Here is a 7,166-nt window from a genome sequence, read left to right on the forward strand (position 1 = left end):
AAAGTAATGTAACGAGTAGTGTAACAAATTACTTTCTCCAGGGAGTAATCAAGTAAAGTAAGGCATTACTTTTTTGAAAGTAATGTGTAATGTGTAATACATTACTTTTTTGAGTAACAGACCCCAACTCTGCTGAAGACAGGGAGGTTGATATGGCCAAGCGGCTCTTTGCAGGTAGGTTGTAAGTGCTGCTGTGTACTGTGGAATAATAATAATAACTAGAATGTCTACATTTCCTACCGAAAATGTAATTGTGCTTGCGTCCTCGCCATGCACCGCCTGGCTTGCAAGGTCCCTGCCCATGCAATTAGGGGGACTAATGCTGCCTTCCAGACACCTGGGACGTGGGTGTTTCCCATTGGAAAAGTCCCAGTCCCCACCTTCAACACAACCCTTTGAAACTGGTGGAGCCTGGGCCGGTGGAGGTCAGGAGTTTGGACTTAACGTCCCCAGATCGAGATGATGGCTTGTGAGCTGGAGGTGGATGGATGGAGTCTATGAGTGTGACAGGAGCATCTATGAAAGGAGAGCAGAGCAGTTTTCACCTGTCCACATGCAGCAGCATGACCGAAGCGTCAGATTAGCTCGCGAATAGCGGCCAAACCGCTTGACAAAACCCTTTGCCAAGTCAGAGCATGTCCTCAATGAGCCGCTCATTTTGAGGTATGGCATGTCTATGTCGTGTGAAAGATGTGGGAGTTATTACGCGCCAAACTTTGTGGCAGATATATTCCGGGCCTTGCCCCCCTTAATTTTCCACCCCGAGTCCTACGCCGCCATCCGTTAGTGTTGCCCCCCTTAATTTTCCACCGCGATTCCAACGCCGCCATCCGTGAGTCTCTACGAGTTACGGTTGCGGAGATACGTTGCTGTAGCGCCCCCCATAGGCAAACAATAGCGCCCCCTACACGCCAAATGACACTATCTCTTCTGAAATCAACTCAGAAGTGTCAAGTGTCATACAAGAAGGAAGGCTGGCCATAATGAGAATGAATCTGCACTTCCTGCCGCCCTTCAAAATAAAACCATTTAGAAGGGAAAGGCACTGAATGCTGCTATAGCGCCCCCTAAAGGCTAAATGACAAAATACTTCTGATATAGGCTCAGAGTACATCCCTCCACACCTGTACCAAGTTTGGTTAGCATCGGACGATTTTTGTGAAATAGGCCCCACCCACAGAAGATTGGAAGTGGATTATATCGCAACGGTGCGTTTTTTTCAAAAACTTCCAAATCAGTGTTGTGCAGGACAGTCCCCACATGATGTGTGCGTTGGTTTGGTGAAGATTGGACAAAGTTTCAAGGAGAAATGGCAAAAAAACTGTTTTGGACAAAATGCAAAATGGCGGAAAATCTAGTCAGACGCAAATGGGCGTGGCCTAGTTGAGTAGATGCGGGAGGACCCAAGGAATCCAGGGAAAAAAGAATTTTGATGATAAACCCTACGGTTCAAAAGTTATGGACCAAAAGGTAAGGAGGGCTGTTATAGCGCCACCATATGGTCAATTGGTGCAATTTTGTCGGGGATAGTAAAAGACCCCTCAGTGCACCTCCCTACCAAGTTTCGTAGCTCTAGCTGTTATGGTTTCTGAATTACACCTAATTTACTGCAAGATTTTGCAAGATTTTTCCAAACCCCATGCAAGTCAATGGGAAAAAAATGGCGCTTAATGGCGAATTGCGGCCAAACCGCTTTCACAAACCCTTAGCAAAGTCATAGCATACATGTCCTCAATGAGGCGGTCATTTTGAGGTCTGGCATGTCTATGTGGCGCAAAAATTGGGGGAGTTATTAGTGGTAGAAAAAGTGGATAGCAAGAAGAATAATAATAAAAATAATAAGTATGTGGGATTTCAAGATTGTGCCTTGCTTGTCAGCAAGCACAATAATAATAATAATAATAATAATAATAATAATAATAATAATAATAATAATAAATGGTGCAGCTGTATAAAGGGTTAGGTGATTTTGCTTTCTTGATAATGAGAGGGAGTGCACATGGTTTAATTTAAAATAAAGTACACTAATAATAATAATAATAATAATAATAATAATAATAATACTACAACCAATGTGATTTCAATATGGCTCTGCCTTTCACATCAGTATTGTGCTATGCCTTGTTCATGTCAACTGCTTTCATATCAGACCTCTGATGAGTTGGAGGAGGTGGTGTCTAAAATGCATGCATTGAGTGATGTGTGTAGTTCTCCATAGATCTAGCCTCTTAACTCATTGAGTGCCAAGGACGAGTATGTTCGTCAATTCGTTTAGTAACGTAGAGTGCCAAGGACGAGTATGTTCGTCAATTGCGTTTTTTGACGGTGGGACGTGGATCAAAGCCAGATCCATCTCCTGTGAAAGTATGGTGGATGTTGAATGTGTAAAAGCTATTTTAGGGACCCATTATGTGGCGACAGTGCTCTCCAGATTAGAGAAAGGCGAGGAAAAAAGAGAGAAGAAGTCATGGGGAAACGGATGAAGCATGAAGCATAACGTTAGCTGTGCCTGTAACAGCAGTCAATCTGCTGCCACAATTGAGCCCCTCCATCTCCGCTGCGATAGCCCCTCCATATGATTTAGTTGCCGACACCAGCGTCTTTCTGAAAAGTTACATTATTCTCAGCTGGGAGCCGGCGACAGGCTGTGAAAAAGCGGGGTGCAGCGCACTTTTCAGTGCAGAGCAAACGCAGAGCAAACGCACTCGCAGCAGAGCCCCAGAGACACTCCCACGGAGGAGGAGGAGGAGGGGGGTGGGGCACGCAGGGCACTACAGCATACAACCATTGACAGTAAACACAGACCCAGGCAGCAGACTCGATGCACAGAGACAGGCAAACAAGCTAGAATAGGCTATCTGATGCCCACCAGCAGTAAATCAAGACCAGCAAGAAGGTGTAGGGTCTGCGCAGGCAGGGGCCAGCGCTGCTGGTTGCAGCTAAAAAATATTATTTGGCCAAACAATTATTTGTTTTATTGAAGGAAATTATTTTTGAGGTGTCATTACATCAGAAAATATTAGCTTCAGAGTCAATGATGTGCTTGAAATGCTTCCTTTCACAAAAGGCTGAATATCTCAGCTTCTAAATTGAAACGTGTGTTTTTGCTGAAATCAACCTATCTTCTCCGGCTGATAACTAAAGAACGGAAAATGATATCAATAAACTTTTTTTTGCAGATGATAGAAGAGAGTCTCATCGTTCTTTGTGCGTGTTCAGTGTTTACATAGTAATATCACACAATATTCTGTGGGCCTCGAAAAATCACTGAAAACGCTCTGAAACTCTGGCACTGTCCGTTCTCCAAAAGTGGCCGTGCACTCAATGAGGTAATTTTGCCCTCAGAGTCCACCAAATTGATGCATTTTACTTTAAAATGTAAAAAAAACCATCTTCCGGGGGGCATGCCCCCGGACCCCCCTAGAGGGTCGGCGCTCCACATTTTATTGTGTCGCCCCCACTTGCAAAAGCAGGTATTCGCCTTTGGCTTTCACTAATGTAAACCCATGGTAGTCGTCTTTGACGCTGATAGCAACTGCTCCACCCCGTCCCATTCAATCCAGAAAAAAACTGCATCAGCTACCTACAGGCATTACCAATCGAAAACCGACTCAATGCATCGCTTATACTGCCCTGCAAAGCTAAAAGGGGGTAACTCAATTTTTGTCAAAAATGAGTTTTTGTCATTTTTGGAACATTGAAGATCTGCTTTATCATGTGGAAAAATATCTTGAGTCAATTGTGTTGTTTTTTGGAGAAAATAGGGGGTCATATTTACAGTAACTTCCAAAAGCCCTAGAAAAGCCAAGCAAGACTGAGGTAACATCAGTTACGGTTGTTTGGTTTGGTTTGACTGCACTCTGAATGCTCTGCCCTGCAATGCAAAAAGGGGGTAACTCACCAGAATGCTCAGCTTGAGTTGAGGTATGAGTTACATTACTGGCACCTCATATGACATTAACCCCCGAGGCACCAGCTCATACCACATTTACCCCCGAGGCGCCAGCTCATACCACATTATCCCCAGAGGCGCCAGCTCATACGACATTAACCCCAGAGGCGCCAGCTCATACCACATTAACCCCAGAGGCACCGCTCATATGAAATTAACCCCGGAGGTGCCAGCTCATACAACATTAACCCCCGAGGCGTCGCTCATATGAAATTAACCCCCGAGGCGCCAGCTCATATGATATTAACCGCTGAGGTACCAGCTCATACAACATTAACCCCCGAGGTGCCGCTCATATAAAATGAACCCCAGAGGTGCCAGCTTATACGGCATTATCCCTCCAGGTATCAGCTCATACAACATTAACCCCTGAGGCGCCGTGCATATGAAATTAACCCCAGAGGTGCCAGCTCATGCAACATTAACCCTCCAGGTATCAGCTCACACAACATTAACTCCCGAGGCGCAGCGCATATGAAATTAACCCCAGAGGTGCCAGCTCATATGACATTAACCCCCGAGGTGCCAGCTCATATGACATTAACCCCTGAGGTACCAGCTCATACAACATTAACCCCCAAGGTGCCGCTCATATGAAATTAACCCCAGATGTGCCAGCTCATACGACATCAACCCCCGAGGAGCCAACACACATACACACAACGGGCCAACAAGAGTCCCACCAAACTAGGCTTGAAGGATGTGTAGCGGCCTGATAATCTAGTTATACGTATATTATATTAAGCATAATTGTGCCATGAACATGATACTTCATGTCTATGTTATCATTATTATCATATATACTGGTTTTATATAGTGATAAGCAACCAAGTGAAGGATCAAATTGAAGTTACTGTCTTTTCGCTTGGCATCACCCCTTATTATTTTGCAGACAATGCAAAGCCAGAGTAAGGTAACTTCCAAATAAGGGTCAAAGGTCAAGTTTGAGCTAAAAAAATTTATGTAGATAAATAACTACATTAAATAAACAAATAATTAACACATTTCCAGTTTTCTTGCTACTATACATTTGGCTGGACAACAACAGAACTTTAAAGTCATTTTTCTCAGTTCTACACTGTGGCGAGTTACCCCCTTTTAGCTTTGCAGGGCAGTATAGCCATACATCCCTCTTGCTTTACTAAATTAAATGTCCTCATAGTTGTTGTGACTGTCTGTCTAGAATGTAATAATTACTAGGCACATGCAGTTTCTGGGAGCTTCATTCACGCTTGCTTTATTCACGTCCTCCCATCTTAACCTGACACTGTAGGAGTTAAGTGTCTCCAGCAGATGGCAGTAGTGCATTGTTAAGCATAGAAACTGTCATTAAACCACAAAGAAGAAGGATCACTTTGCCAGGCTCTCTTTATTTTTTCTTTAAAAAATACAGGATTATATCGTCAGATATATATTTATTTCTCCTTTGTAGCATTTTCTTTAGAAGTATGTAAAGCCCTGATATTACACACTCGGGTACAGTAGGTAGCGCCGAAGACTCTCCCCTCTACCTGGTGACGCGAAACGAAAGCTGGCGGATGGAGGGAATGAGGAAATGGAGTGAGAGTCAGAAGATGAAGCGGGAGAGTTTGAAAAGAATGAAAAGAAAAGAAAGCAGTCAGTTTTGGGTGTCTAGGCCGAGCCATTGAGTTCATAGGCCCAGCAGTGACAGCCTGGGGCTGGGGGTATCCGTCCTGGGTGTCTAGGCCCAGCCATGGAGCTCATAGGCCCAGTAGGGACAGCCTGGAGGTGGGGGTGGCTGCCCTGGGTGTCTGGGGCCAGCCATGGGGCTGATAGGCCCAGTAGTGACAGCCTGGGGCTGGGTGTGGAACTTGCTTTGCTGAAATCATCATGTGTATTCGGGAAAAATCAGTCATTGCAGCAAGCTCCTCCAAATTTGCTGGACAGCTAGCGGACACTCGAAAGCCTTCTCTCAGCAAATGCTAGGCAAACCCGACCTACGCTCAGGAGCTGTAGCTCGGCACAGCCAAATTACGTCCCAGAAATATTTTTAAAACGCCCATTCTGGCCTATTCTGGCACTGTGCCACGCCTCTTCGGCGTAAAGCACATTTCGGGGCCTAAAAACATGATGCTATCTTCCCGAGTCAGGCACAAAGCGCGTTTTTTTGCGTTTAATGCCAGTTTAGCGCCTACGGCCAGTGGGAAGATAGGGGCTCCATGTCTCTGTTCCCTCATTTATGTTTACAATGACAAATAATCTGTATGGTTTATCTGTTGGTATTTCCTTGGATGATATTCCCTAGTTGTCACTCATTACATAGACCTACCCTGCATTTTCTACAAATTGGGCTACACTTTCAATGGTAGTAAATTAAAGCCACATGTGAGAGACACAAGTAATATTTGTGAAAGCACCAATAAGGAAATATTTACACAATGAGATTTATTTTTAAATAATCATCAATAATGTGGATATAAAGACTTCGGGTGCAGTTGCTGAAATTCCTTGGAGGACGTGGGAAAAGAAAAATACCATTCCAACGCAGTCCACCTGAAGCTGATCCCCAAGGCCTTCTCAGCAGCATGGCACACTGTCACCCAAGATCCACACTGCTGTCGGAGTAAAATAAAATATTAGAATAGCTATAATGTCAATAACAGATACGTCTTTGGTTAAACCTTTATTGTAGTTTCGTGTTAATTTAGCCTACCTCAACATAATGTGAATGTGGGACGACGACTCTTCACTGCCTCACGGTCCTGACCGGAGCAACGAGAACATGGATGGCCTGGATGTAGTCCGTAGCCTGTTAGCTAGCTTGTTAGCAGTCTGACCTAGGACCTAGATTCAGCTAGCTTGAAGACCTTCCACTGCGAGCTAAGGTGGGCATGTTTGTCAGCATGTAAGATCACCCCCATAGGTTATGCTAATCGGTGCTCATCTCACGCCCCCCTAGCTCCACCCTCTCAACCCCCTCCGTCGCGCTAAAACCAAGATGGCAACACCCATCGTTTGAACTCGCTACCTCCATATATATATACAGTCTATGTGCCGTATTGCACGAATTTCGGCACTGAACTCCGTCAGGTCCCCCTAAGCGCACTCCCCGAGGTTGAAGAAGATCCGACGAATGGTTCTCGAGATCAATCTGGGAACCCCTCTGCCATTGGCTCCAACCGACCGGCTCTTACATTTATGGATTTCCTTTCTGCTCCCTGCATGTCGCTCTCAAATCCCTCCGTCGCTATGA

The sequence above is a fragment of the Poromitra crassiceps genome, assembly GCF_964638095.1.
Source record: "Poromitra crassiceps genome assembly, contig: HAP1_SCAFFOLD_139, whole genome shotgun sequence".
In the NCBI taxonomy this organism is placed as follows: Eukaryota; Metazoa; Chordata; class Actinopteri; order Beryciformes; family Melamphaidae; genus Poromitra; species Poromitra crassiceps.